The sequence below is a fragment of the Megalobrama amblycephala genome, linkage group LG2 (genome assembly GCF_018812025.1).
Source record: "Megalobrama amblycephala isolate DHTTF-2021 linkage group LG2, ASM1881202v1, whole genome shotgun sequence".
In the NCBI taxonomy this organism is placed as follows: domain Eukaryota; kingdom Metazoa; phylum Chordata; class Actinopteri; order Cypriniformes; family Xenocyprididae; genus Megalobrama; species Megalobrama amblycephala.
In genome coordinates this window covers 54311844-54326945 of record NC_063045.1, presented here as the reverse complement: position 1 = coordinate 54326945, position 15102 = coordinate 54311844, and the positions used below count along the sequence as shown (strand labels likewise).

The 15102-nt window shown below is 35.8% G+C and overlaps 1 long non-coding RNA gene across 2 annotated transcripts in view; it reads left to right on the top strand.

Annotated features, from left to right (window-relative positions):
• The window catches only part of LOC125262288, a 75620-nt gene that overhangs the window by 5703 nt on the left and 54815 nt on the right, over positions 1-15102 (top strand). For both annotated transcript variants that reach the window (XR_007183541.1, XR_007183542.1), the window contains exons 2-3: positions 3852-3984; positions 12851-12907. This is a non-coding gene — a long non-coding RNA (uncharacterized LOC125262288). The remainder of the gene's footprint in view (positions 1-3851; positions 3985-12850; positions 12908-15102) is intronic.

The following is a 15102-nucleotide window of genomic DNA, read 5'->3' as shown; positions in this document are numbered from 1 at the left end:
CTGCAAATTCATAGGTGGATGTGGAAAAGCTAAGGTATGGCTAAAAACTAAATGTGACTATGGCAAATGTAAGCAGATTGAGTGAATAAATGTTGGCATACAGAAATCAGCAACAGATATGTCCAGAAACGTCCTCTCATATCTGACTGAATCAGACCTCTGTCTGTCTTTCTGACCCTCACTTTTGGCATATTCTGCTAGTATAATACGACATAAACATGTTTTAATAAATGCTGCAACGCAGAGAAAGCCACCACATTAGCAGCAGGACAAAAGAAACTCAAAAACAAGTGTTACTTTCGTCCCGACAGGAACTCCTGATATTTAAACCCGATTTACTTTCATACTGAAAAACTCTGACAAAGCAAACTTCAGGATGTGTTACAGCACTAAATAACCTGTAGATTGATCATTATTGTAATCTCATGAAATGAGAAACAACTTGGAAGTAGAAAAAAAGTACAGCTTCAGCAATTTATTTACCGTACTCGAAAACTGCTTTCCGGACCTAACCGGGGGAAACAATGACGAAATCACATGATATTTGGCAGCTCCGTCAAGGGTTGTGTGCTGAACGTGCTGTCATAACTTGAAATGCAAATGTAGTCAGGGCTCTGAGAAAATCACTTTGTTACTTTCGTCCCACGTTACTTTCGTCCCAGTTCTCCCCTAACCTCTGTTGCTGTTCACGGTCAGGGAAGCCTTTTAATGATTTTACTTCATGAAAGTTGCATTTATATTGTTATAAAAGCAATAAGCCCAGTGAAGCAGTGGTTTACAGTGAATTTATAACAGCTAAGGGTGTTTTAGGTACTCCACTCTGCATCATGCCTAACAACGCCCTTTAGCTGTTATAAATTCATAGAATAGATATTTTCAGAGATAGCTACACATACGGATATAAAGCACATTCCCAACTAGGGTCATTTTCACTCGGCTTCAATAAAAACACAGTATTGCAAAACAAAGAACTGAAAAAAAGTTGGGCTAAAAATAACCTAACTAGTAACCAAACATATCTAAAGCACTAATCTTTCCCACTTGTATTCTTACTGGTTTGTGAAGAATAAAACCCTTACTGAAGAAAAACCAGTTCAAAGTAACCCGACTATGGTAGTTTGAAAACTTTTGTCAACAATTGAAATTGTCATATAGCTCCTTAAACAAAATAAAGAGCTTCTATACAAGTCTTGACAATTTAAATTGCTGTCAGAGTTCACTAAAGCAAAAAAACTTTTTTCTTACTACATTTCAGGTTTTATGATGTCAGCTGCAAATTCTCTTACTGAACAAAGTGACAGAACATGTGTTAGCTATCGATTGTATACAAATACATTACATTGCCCAGAGGCATTTTGTATTTCCCACAAACATTCGTCTTTCCTTTTGGAAATCAAAGCGGCTGACTGACAGAATGTAGGTTGTGCTACCTACCTCCTGTCAGGACATATCAGTAAAACTAGCAGAAACCGCTGCAGAAAGCTCACATCTTCTCGCAGTTCTACGTCAACTCATTATATTTGTGTTTGTGCTACTTTTTCTATAGATCTTTTTTATGGGTTTCTTAACTTTGGGTTTCTAAAACTCTGACTCTGTCCTATGGGACGATTGATGATAAAAGCATTGCTTTCACTTGTTTTAACTCCCTTCCTCAGTTCTTTCTTTTCACGAACATACACCCAACCCATTTCCACACTGCTGTTAATTAAAGACCTCTGGACTGGGCTAATGGTCATCTGAAGCTCAATTAACAGCCTAGATTAAGCTATTTGCTTCTCTTAAGCGGTTTTATTAAATTAACATGCTGCATATTTGAGTCGAGCCACGACTTAAATAGCATAATATATAGGCAGGTCCTTCCCTAATGCCAACATTATCCCTAACTGTATTCTATGCATCTATAAAAACTACACTGAGATCATTTTGAAGCAATTTGATAAGTAAACTTTCATATATGGGTCTCAGTGACACACCAAAAACAAACTCATGTTCAAGACATAATTTGTGCCAAAGGTCGCCTCAATCTGACTTTACTTTGAATGAATGAGTTCCTATCAGACACAAACTCATCTCTTTTCCTGCTTCATTTACTTGCTGTCATTCTGTGGAAACTGTGGTGCATTAGACGTCTGTTGTGACAGACTGTATGTGACTACATGTTCATCTCTGACTGTGTCTAAATCTCAGTTTAATAACCATGTCATCATGACATACTACGTTTGTTATTGTTTTATCCTTAGTGAATATGTCATAATTTTCGCAACATTATGTAGGCTTACAAGCTAATGAATTTCTGAACTCATTATCACAACATAGTGAACTAGTAAATAGACAACATCATAGACTTTCTTATTCATAGTCTATTCTTATTTAGTATTGTAAGTTCCAAAAGATGCATAATATATAAATATTTTTTCACAGCTTTATCACTATTCATCATCAACAGTACTTAAAATGCATTACCAACATTCACAACTGCAGTTAAATGCAAAATGAAATGCTCACAATTTTACATATTTCCGCATTAAACGAGATATTAAGAGAAAAAGTAGGGTGGGATATGATTTTTTCCATTGGGAATCAGATGAAAAGTGGCATTATATAATGGAACAGCACTTTCTTTTTCTTTCAAGTTCACAGAACCAATATATTTTAAGTAAATTGTTTTGAGTTTTATGAACCTATTTCTTTTCATTTAAAAGAACTTAAGTTGAACTTAAGGTTTAAGGGAGAGTAAATGCTAAAATTAAGTGTTATATAATTGTATAATTGTTTTTGTGCAAGATTAATGTTATGTGGGAGATTTAGTAGTGATTAATCTTTTCTTTTGTTATGCTGATGTGGGTTTTGGAGAGTTATGGTGACAAGTGGTGCATGCGGCTTGGCTTGAAAGCAAGTATGTTAAAGGTCCCGTTCTTCATGATAACATGTTTCAAACTTTAGTTAGTGTGTAATGTTGTTGTTAGAGTATAAATAAAATCTGTAAAATTTTAAAGCTCAAAGTTCAATGCCAAGCGAGATATTTTATTTAACAGAAGTCGTCTACATCGAACGGCCAGTTTGGACTACATCCCTCTACTTCCTTCTTTAATGACGTCACTAAAACTTTGACTAACCTCCGCCCACAGGAATACACAAGAGTTGCGTTTGTAGAGTGTGTTTGTCGCCATGTCGTCGAAACGCTGTTATTTTCATCCCGCAGTCCAATCACCGGGTCTGATTCCGGCTCAAATTGATAGGGTAAAATTAAAGACATGTTTACAATAACACTGAGCGCATGCATCTCCACGTTATGGTAAGAGGCGTGACCTTTCCGGGCAAGATGCGCTAAACTGCTGTCGAATCACAACACAGGAACCGCTGGCACAATCAGAACTCGTTACGTATTTCTGAAGGAGGGACTTCATAGAACAAGGAAGTCATCAGCCCGTTTTTATGACAGTGGAAACAGCGGTATACAGATAAGTAAATTATGTGAAAAATACTGTGTTTTTTTACACGCGAAACATGAACACATGTTATATTGCACACTATAAACACAATCAAAGCTTCAAAAAAACACGAAAAACGGGACCTTTAAATGCTTTATATTTCTGCACTCATTCAGCAAGTTATATACCATGCTATTGTTAACGTGTTAGCATTTTCTGAATTAGCTTGTTATAGCTAAGTTTACACTAATAAAAATGTTCACATTGAGGTTATATAACATTTTAAAGTTAAATGTATGAATTAACATACTCAAACATTTCAAATTAAGAACAATTAAGATTTATGAGTACAAAATAAAAATTGGAAGCATAGACTGTAAAAAAAGATGGATGACATACCTTCACTCTCTTCCATTGTAGAAAAGTGAAGCTGCCAACATGTGGTGCAGTATGGAGCTGACATCTTGCGCTGATTTGGGACTCGAGTCTGTGCAGTAGTGAGCAAGAAATGGAGGCACAATATCAAGGCCCCGCCCACACTCCCGCAGAATCGGTTAGTACAGTTTACTGCAGAACAACTCATTATGTCGGTGTGAAATAAACAGCTATGGAAATGTAGAAATTAAAGTTAAAGCTCCAATCTCCTCCCAAAAATCCCCCAAAAAAGTCTGTTGGTGCTTCAGTGACTACTTTGCTCAGAGAAGCTGTCAATCTCAGCTGTCAATCATGACATGATCACACTCCCATTTTTATAGCATCAAACAACTAACTAAAACCAAATTTATTAAAAAATATAAAAACAAACACTTGAACTTATATCAGCATGATAGAAAAACTAACTAAAATAACAGAAACCATCTTTGGAAAAAATGTATTCACTTATTTAAAGTGTGAAGTTTTAGATTGTTTAGTTTGTCTTCACGTCCCATAAGAATACATGGAGAGGGCGGGGTTTATGACCTTTACTGGGAACAGCTACCTGGAGGCGATAGAAACGTTTTGGTTTCACTTTTCAGGACTTGTGCAGCACACTTGGTTGGAAGTAAGGGTTAAAAAATACGAGGGATTGGTGACGTAAACCTAGAGGAAAGTTGTTTCAGAGACGGAACAAAATACATTGCATTTTTGAGAAAGATTATAAAGACAAACCTTTTTTGCCTTCTGAAAAAAATGTCTGATCAATCATACCGATGAGACCAGGAATGTGTATTAGGAAATTAAACAGGGTCAGTTTCTATTTCATGTTGACTTTAATAACTTTTATTTTGAATTGCTTCCCACTTTGGGTATGTTGTTTCCAATTTCATTTCAGAAGGGCGAATAAACAGTTTCTGCTTTTAAAAATCTTAGATCTTAAGTCTTATGATTTAATATGACATCCTTTCAACATCACAACAGAAGACCTAACGACTGCCTGAACCTTAACTTTAGCTTTTCATTTGTATTTTTAGACATCAGTCACTCTTAAGTCTCAATTATCAAGCGACTCTATGAATAGAAACTAATCAAACACTCATTTCAGCTGCAGAATTTCTTTTAAACTTTGGCCTTCTGTGTCAAGTGAAGAATTTTCAAATATGCAGAAAGAAAATGTTTCATTGCAGTCAGGGAAACTGGGCTTTTGTATATACACTATATCAATTTCTGTCTAAAAGAAACAAGATACCGAATGTGAAATATGAGGCTTCAGCAAGTGTTTCTAAAAATCATTAAACACCTTTGACTCATGTTTAGGTTGCTTGGCAGAAGACTATAAATGTTTTTACTGTGCCATCTGACATTGGAAATGCATCACTTGAACGTGACATGGAACAGCTGCCTAAAAATTATGCATAAAACATTAAAAGTGCTTATAAAAGCTTCAAGAAACCCAAGTTATTCGTAGCTTTAGTTTTAGTTATACTGTGGCCAAAACTGGTCTAAATTAGCATCCAAACCCACCATATTCCTCCAGAAAATAGACCTTTCCACAGAGGGTGACAGATAGGGATTGCGTATAACTATTTCAAAATGATGTGGACTGACATTATATTGAATAATTTAACAGATTATGAATATAGTTTTATCCTCCATTGGCTCATGTACTTGTCTTATTTTCTGCATTTCATTTATTTATCATGTCGATGTTCATAAATATGTATTTGAATTGCCACAGTGTACGCATGGAACAATATCAAACAAATGTTCATCAGTCGGAAAAATTTTAATCTCCATAGTCTTTATGGGTCCTGAAATCCTCGCAATCGATGAACAACTTACTTAGGTCTCAGTCGGGTCTTCTGGGAAGATTACATGAAGAGAAAAGCCACAGAAAAAAGTTGATATTCTCAGGTCAAAGTACTTTAAATGCCAAAGAAGTTCATATTTTCCAGTTAGTCGTGTTTGCATACGAATTCAATTATGTAAACAGCTCGTAGGCTTACCTCTGTAAAACAACGACACCATAATTTATGTAAGCAGAGGTTTTGGGAGGTTGCAGTGCCAAGTGCTCGTGAATGATAATCAGCTGGTTTTATGGTTCATTTAGATCCCAATGGAATACGTGTGGCCGGATACACCACACAGAGAGAATTGTGATTCACATCTCTATAATCCTCATGAACAGCGTCCTTTTGTGTGATATTTAGCGTAGAATATTACTAGGTCTGTCAATTTAACATGTTAATTTTATACTATTAATAAAACATGAATAATATGATTAAAACCCATTTATTCATGCCTCTTGACCTGTACCTCAACACTTTAAAGCTTAAGTTGCAACACAAGAACAATTACCACCAAAAAATGCATTTACATGCATGTTTTTAATGCAACAGTTATGTTACAAAACACAGCTATTTCAAAAATTATATCTAATGTAAAACTGTGAGTCATATACCTTTGTTTTAGAACAAAATGTGAAAGTATCTTCAGGTAACATTTACCACAGACCTTATTTGTTTGTAAAACTGCTATTGATAAAATTGATTATAAATTCCCAAGGGAAACTATTTGTGTAGAAACTTGTTTCCACCTCAGAGAAAAAAAATAAGAAAGAAAACTGTGAGAAAGTTTAAAATAAGAAATAATCACACTGTAATATTTTAACTCACAATTCACCCTTCGTTCACCGGAGTTTGATTGTCAGGCGATCATGCTGAATCCGCCATTTTGTCCGACAAACAAACACAGGAGAATAATGTTAATATGTTAATAAATTAACATCAGTGGACTTAAATTTAAAAAAAAATGGTGTGTATTGATGTCTTTCTGTCATTGAATCAACATATACCTTCTAATGTTAATTCATGTTTATTACTAGTAGGAAGAGATGATCGGTTCACGTCCCGTTTGAAATGAGGTCCTACAGCGATCTGTCAAGAAGACACATTAAAGAGCCACAAAATGGTATTTATTGTTTGAATTTCTAAAAGAAATGACAAAATTTGAAAGCTGAGACTTTTTCATACCAAAAGTAACCTGTTCTGTCTTGCCTGTCGGCGCGTTGTCAGTGTCCTCTTCGCTCCGCGATGTATTTTTCACTCTGCGAGAACATGATGTGTGGTGTGAGAGTGCATGGCTTGTCAGACAAAGCAACAGTAACTAAGGAGGACGGGTTTTTGCGAAGGGTGAATTGTGTCAAAGTCGCTACTAGGAGTAAAATCCCAATTACGGGAAATAATGTTGCAACTAAGAGAATTAACGCTGCAATTAAAGTTTACATGAAATCAAAATTGACAATTCTTGATTTTTACGGAATATTGCAGTATTTATTATAAATGATTTATCCATGCACATCATCAGCCATCTTTAATAAAAATAACTCCCCCCCCCCCCCCCCCTTGCAGAGACCAAAACAAACCACAACCATCCAACAATCAAATCAATAACGATGGACTAAATCAAGTCCTGCACTACATTTTATCTCTCTTTCACTTAGATATAAGTCACAATAGGGAAGAAAAGACTATCGCAACTTCCATTTCTTGCCGACTTTACGAGATATAAAGTCATATTGCGAGATATAAAGTTGCAATTGTGAGAAAAAAGTCGCAATTTCCATTAACACAAGACAAGTTATTGCGTTCAAAGACGAATGTTGCTGTTGACCATTTTCACCTTGACACGGCATCTTAAAAAAATGTGCCTGTGTTTATTTGTTATATAAATCTGCATAAACTTTCTGTCCTGTTTCATTGTGTTTTTCCCCATCCTCTTTTTCATGCATGTTTTTGTGCCAGTGGTTATGGCTCAAATCACCCCTGGAGAACCAGCTGTACTGCATATAAAACACCTGCCAAATTCAGATCCGATTTGAAAGAGTAGTTTTAAAGGTTTATGATCAAAATTTCAGTGAAATATTTTATTCTGAGAGATGAGGCTGTTGACAGGTGTCTTCCTCAATATATCTCTCAGGATGGGCAAATCTCTCGCCATTTGGATCCTGTCTGCTAGAGATAAATAAAATATCAGTGGATGTTTAAAGCGTTGGTAGGCCAGCAGTAATATTTCAGTTGTAGAGTCGAAACAGATGATTGGTGCTGCGCTCACAGAGAAGCGAGGGTGCTGACAGGTCCATGGGAACTGCGGCAGAATGACGACAGCTTTTGTCTTTATTCTGACGTGATATGAAAAAAATAACTGTTGTCATTCCGTTGCTATTTGCAACATGACATTTTGTATCTGTCAGTGGGCGAAAGAAGTTCTGGACTACGAGGTGGTACTACTCACATATGCGGCAAAGATGATGCTATAAGAAATTACAGTTCTCCATGAAAGTTCTCTGTGATTGCTGACATTCGCCTTGCATTCAGATCCAATGATGAAGCCGTGAGTCGTCTAATCTTGTGACAGCAAAATTTAATTTACGTCGAATGAATAGGTTTTTGCACCTTGAGCAAATTGTCTATTCACATTTCACCCTGACACATCAACCTGGAGAAATGATTTTATAAGTAATAATTAAATCATAAAACATGCTGAAATACTCTGAAATACAATATTAGGAGATCCGTTTTTGCAGTGGGTTTTCACATAGTGAATATAATGAAATAATTATCAGAGTGTACTTATTTTAAGTTTAAAGGGTTAGTTCACCCAAAAATGAAAATTCTATCATTTATTACTTACCCTCATGCCGTTCTACACCCGTAAGACCTTCATTAATCTTCAGAACACAAATTAAGATATTTTAGTTGAAATCCGATGGCTCCGTGAGGCCTCCATAGGGAGCCTGATGACATTTCCTCTCTCAAGATCCATAAAGGTACTAAAAACATATTTAAATCAGTTCATGTGAGTACAGTGGTTCAATATTAATATTATAAAGCGACGAGAATATTTTTGGAGCGCCAAAAAAACTAAATAACGACTTATTTAGTGATGGTCGATTTCAAAACACTGCTTCATGAAGCTTCGGAGCACAAATGAATCAGTGTATCGAATCATGATTTGGATCGCGTGTCAAACTGCCAACGGCTGAAATCACGTGACTTTGGCGCTTCGAACAGAAGATTCGATACACTGATTCATTATGCTCCGGCCATCACTAAATAAATCATTATTTTGTTATTTTTGGTGCACCAAAAATATTCTCGTCGCTTTATAATATTAATATTGAGCCACTGTACTCACATGAACCGATTTAAATATGTTTTTAGTACATTAATGGATCTTGAGAGAGGAAGTGTCATCACTGAGCCATCAGATTTCAACTAAAATATCTCAATTTGTGTTCTGAAGATTAACGAAGGTCTTACGGGTGTGAAACGGCATGAGGGTGAGTAATAAATTACAGAATTTTCATTATTGGGTGAACTAACCCTTTAAGATAGAGTTGTTTTGTGAAGCAATAGCAACCCAAAATCCTGATTACAACTGAAGTCAAGCGTGATAATGGAAATCCATGAACACTTCTAATACATTTCCTCTGGGATCAATAAAGTGTCTTCTCCAAAATGTATTTGCTAGAGTTTATATTAAGAAAAAGAAAAAGATGCACTCAGTAATATTTCCTTTGTTAAAATGTTAACACTTTACAATAAAGTTTAATTTCACTACATTAGAAGTATTGTTCAGTGTTAGTTCAAATTAGCTACAGTATTTGTTCAATTTAATTTTGAATTTAGCATTTGCTAAAACATTTTTAAAATCAAAAGTTGTCTGTTAACGTTAGTTAATGCACTGTGAACTAATATGAACAAATAATAAACAATTGTATTAACTAATATTAACAAAGATAAATAAATGCTGTCAAAAATATATAGGGTGCTCATAGTTATTTCAAATAAAAACTGCCATGTTAAGGTCACATGACCAGCTGAATGCTACTTTTATTTTTTTTATTTTTTTATTTATTGTTACTACTCAGTAACCCCATGCTATGGACACATTCAATCCTGGAATAAATGAATCATAAAGAAGTAGCTGCTGCATTTACGCAAGTAGGTTTCAGTATAAATTGACAAGCAACTTAAAGGGACAATATGTAATTTTCGCCACTAGAGGTCGCTTATTCAAAACAAAGGCGTAGCTTGACGCCTTAATTTGGCAGAATCATGGGAGGTGTTCTCTTCGCGTCTACAGCCGGTGGAAAAGAAATTGGGCAGAAATCATATTCATGGATGAGCTAATGTATTAAAGCTTTATTAACATTACTGTAGTATGAAGCAGGGTGTGGCTGAGAGCCTTTGTAGCGGAACGAGGCCGCTGGAGCGATTGCTAATGAGAGACGAGCGCGACACACGGCTCGAGAGCAGTGGAGCTTTTATTATGCCGCAGACAAGTGCTTCCGCTTCTTCCGGTCATGAATATGTGTGGTAAAGCAGCGCTGTTTTATCATATTAAATACATTTGTGTGTTGAAAGATGTTAAAGTCAGGCACGTGCACAGGTAGGGCTCAACCATAGACGTCTTTTCAGCTGGCAACGTGGAGTGCGCATGAACCGATCGTCTCTTCCACCTTACTAGTTACAACACGAAATAAATATGAATGTACACCAACAGGTATGTTGAAAGATATAGTACAGTATACCGAAATCTGTATCATGTCACATGTAATCGCTCAATCAGTGTTTCAACCGTGGAAAGATGTCAATGAAACAAAAGGCTGATTCCAGTTATAGTGCTAGTCTGTGTGTTCGCGCAGCGGCTTCTATGAAACAGTTGTTACACCCTGCTGTAAGCTAGATCGATATTAGTCATGGTAAAACATGGTACTCGCTGTAAATCAAGAAAACAAGATTTAAACAATAAGACTTACTGTGTTGAGATTTATAACATGATTAGTTTTCTGTCTATAAATGTATCCAAACAGTTGCTAATAAAACACATAATATATTAAAGTGTCTTTGGTGTTTCCATGGTTTCTACAAAATAAAATCAGAACTCGAGGGTAGCCTAATATGATGTCATTGATAGATGATGCATGGACACGGTCCGTATCCTGGTTAAAATTGCTTATTCCTCTGGATTAAAGGGAACATCTGCGCATCTATTAACCCAGAAAATGTGAAAAAGGGCAATCCAGTAAATCTGTTTTGGTAAGCTTTTCTCTGGAAGCATGTGAAAAAACGAGCCGCTCAGATTTTGCTCCCCTTGTGACGTAGGAAGGGGATCTTATTATAATATTATTATAATATTACCGCCCCTTAAGCGATAATGGTGTACCAGTTCTAAGGCCATGGCTAAAGTTCAAGCAAAGCATGCTAACTGTTCTGTTGTTGGCTGCACAGATGAGCACAGAACACTACTTAGAGTCTTCTTAGCTTGGATAGCCTGCAAGTTGACCCTGGCAAGATCGATTGCTAAAAAAGGATATTTTGGAAAAAATACTAGCATTCACAGCATTTCATAGCAATCATAAATGTTAGCCTGGTGTGTATGGCTCTGTTTGGCAAACATGTACGCTATAGTGGGCGTCAATACAGGTTTTGTACAAAAGATTAACATGACAGCACATGCTAGTCGATGAGTTGAATCAATTCCACAGCAACTACATTAATTTATCCACTAACCATTCAGAACCATCCAGATACATTCTAAAAGTTTAAGTTCTAAAACTTCTTCCTGAGTCTCTCCATCAGTGTCTGACTCCAGTTTGAACAATGTAAGGCTGAACACCATTACTGACAATCCTCATTTTGGCTGCGTGAGATTCTCCAGCTTTGTTGTTGTTGAGCAACCGAAGTGAGAGCTGTTAAAGCTCCACCCTCTTTTAGAAAGCAGGCCAGGAGCAGCAGCTTATTTGCATTTAAAGGGACACACACAAAAACGGGTTGTTTTTGCTCACACCCAAATAGGGGCAAATTTGACAAGCTAAAATAAATTATCTGTGAGCTATTTTGACACCAGAGACTTATATTACATCTTGTATATGGGGCATAATAATAGGTCCCCTTTAAAATATTCTTGGAAACATTTGGGATAATGTAAGCAACAAAATATATAAAATTGTTCTAGTGGTTTTTGGATATTTTAATCCAAAAATCTTACATATTGTGCCTTTAAATATATAAACTTTTAAAGTGTACTTTTAACTTGCAAACATTTTTTAAAAAATATATTAAAAATATTTATTTATTTATAATTTTTCATATTCAGACAAAAAAAAGGTACTATTTTTTTGTTGTTTTTTTCCAAACCCATTTAGCCCTGATCTTTTCACTCAGTTCATCTCACTCAAAGGCAATAATTACCAAAGTCTCTAGAATAGAAAAGATTTTCAATGACACGCACACTCTTCTCAACTCATTCATAGCCACAGAAAAAGAACCGAGAGTGTTGCCTTTATTTTAATATATTTATTTTTACTTTTGATGTGATTTTATATGATGATATTCACATTCAGACTCCATCGCCTTTTGTCGTGCATACGACTCCACGGAGCATCTGCAGAGCTTGTGGAAGGAAGCACAAAGACTTGGATGTTCAAGTGGATTCTGCACAGAGTGACACTTAAATTAGTCCCCCATCCACCCCTGTGCTAATAGTGCAATTGTGAGCACCGTGGGTACAAGGCAGGTCATTAAAACACATTTAAAATGTCTAAGGTTTACTCAAGGCTGGTGATCAAGAGTCTCTGGCTTGACAGGTAGTCCAAGGTGCAATCAGCACTTTCTCAAACTAAAGCAGTAAGGAAAATGAAGTCTAATTGCAAAACAACCATCAGGCTCCATGCAGAGGAGCTAAAGTCCAGTGCCTCCATGCCGCGCACCACTTCCAAATGGATTAGAAGTTCAAACTTGGATCAGTCTCTGGTTTTTCACTTCTTGGCAGCATCAAATATCAACAGCCCTCGATTTTTTTACCTCAACTCTTTTATGTAGCTTTTAAAAGACCTCCACAGTGTATTTGAAGAAGTCACTGCATTCTCTACAGTGGATCTCTGAGAGCTCAACTCAGCGTTTGATGTTCTAATGTCTCTCTTTTCAAATCCACAGGGGGTCTGTCAGTGCTTGACAATGCAGACCAGGAGGGTAAAATTCCCCATTGTGCAGGTGAGATGATATTCGGTAATGAAACAGACTGCCTCAGAGCATGCACACGAGCATCTATCATCACACTGAACTCTCCAAAAACAATCTAACAGGCCCTCCAGGCTAAATGACACGTGATACACAGTAATTTCATCATTAATAAAAAAGCATCAAGTTGTCCTAATTAAACATTACTTGAATTACTTTCACATTTCCTTGAACCTCTCTGGCTTAATTTTTTTTTACAAATTTAAGTTTCTAAGTGTTCAATTATGAAATACCACAACTCTGTCTTTGATTTGATTGGACTCGCTTCTTGAATCCATATGTTTTTACTGAAGCTAATTAGACGGAATGATAATCCTTAATAAAGCTAAGGCTTAACGATGAACTTCATAATATTATCTGATACTGAGCATTGTGGCTAGGGGGAATACCCATAAGCCCTTGCGATTTAATTCATTTAAAAGCATGGGAAATTACAGGGACGTGCAAATGGAGCACTGCATTGATGACATATATTTGTAAGTTGGCACACGTCTGGATGCTTCGACAAAAAACGATTTTTCCATTGGATTTTGGGTTGTTGAAGAAAATAAGCTCTGCGACCAACAAAAGTTTATGATTCTTACACATTTTGTTAATCGTGGTAATCTTAAAAAATAAACCTAACCTTTATGAATTTTGAAGCCTAAATACAATAAGCAGAAGTAAAAATCTAATAAAAGGCTATAAATGAACTATATTACAGTTGCATGACTTTAACATCACTACCATTAAGCTTCCTACTCTTTCAGTCTTCAACTCTTTATTTAAAAACATTTTCCCTGAAAGTTTGAGGTAGAATCATTTGCAAGAGCGCAATTCTAAACACAGTAAGACTGTAAAGGACTAGTGAATAGATGAGTTTACCTGTTCAGCTGATGATGTTTAATGCCCCCGACAACCTAGTCCTATTTAGCCTCTTGATAGCAACTTGACCTTGCTAACAAGAGGCTAAATAAATGTTAGAAATCTTGACCTTGTGTTAACCACAGACCTTATTTCAGGCATTCAACAAAAAACACACAAAAAAAGAAAAATTAAATTAAAAAAATTAACCTGATTAATCACAATTGTTTCTGTGATTAATCGCAATTAAAAACACTTACGTTTTTATACATTTTTAATATATTTTATAATGTAATAATTTCACAGTTATTCTCCAAATTAAAACAACATAAAGAAACATGAAGACAGTATGTTTTGAATACTTGTTTAATGGCATCTTTTTATGAATGAAGGCCAGTATTACTGATACTGATAGCCTACAGCTACTGATGTCTTGATGAAATGTATTTTTTTCCCCCAGTTTTAAACATGAATTATAACCATTCAACATTACAGTGCAATTGAAAGATTTTATATTTTTTACATTTATTAGGCTTCAAAAATATAACAACTTTTAATTTAAGCGAACTTAGAACAATCCTCACATAAACCCATAATAAATGTCATATTTACCTGTGCCTTTCCTACCTGTCTAACAGATAGGAAAAATACAGAAATTGAAAAAGTTACAAAACAGTCTGCACTGCATTATTTATAGCCTAAATTAAATATAGATAATCATTATTAAAGCTACAAAAGTTCTTTAGTCAAGAGCAGTGAGTAATTTTCCCTGTTACCTTTGTTCTTTTAATGACTTTGGTTGCTGTCACTTTAAGAGCTGGCGCTGCTGCACATAACGCAGATCTCACACGCGTCCCACTTTCTCACAGCTCTTTACTTTTGTTTTAAGACTGTATTCAACTCATTCATGCCCACTCTTATGAGGATACTCGACAAAACTGATATTTTTGGCATTATTGTGCGTGTTATTGTTTGTTCAAGCATGACAGAAATCGAATCTGGCGTGCTGTCCATGCGCACGATGGCGCGCGTCTTCCTGTGTGTTGTGTGTGTGGCAGGACATTCATAGACAGCGTGTTCTCTTTTTCTCTTTTGGCGCGTTTAAATGGTTTAAAAGCATTTGCATGAATAAGACCATGATCATATATTGTAATGCTAGCCAAAGGATGACAGAAAAAAACAGATGCGTTAATTGCGTTAATATTTGTAATGCCTAAACTGGGAAAAAATTAATCGCATGCATTAACATTGACAGCACTAAAGAAAACACAAAAATACATTCAAAAAGCTCATTGACTTCCGGACAATGGAACCGGAAGTGCTTT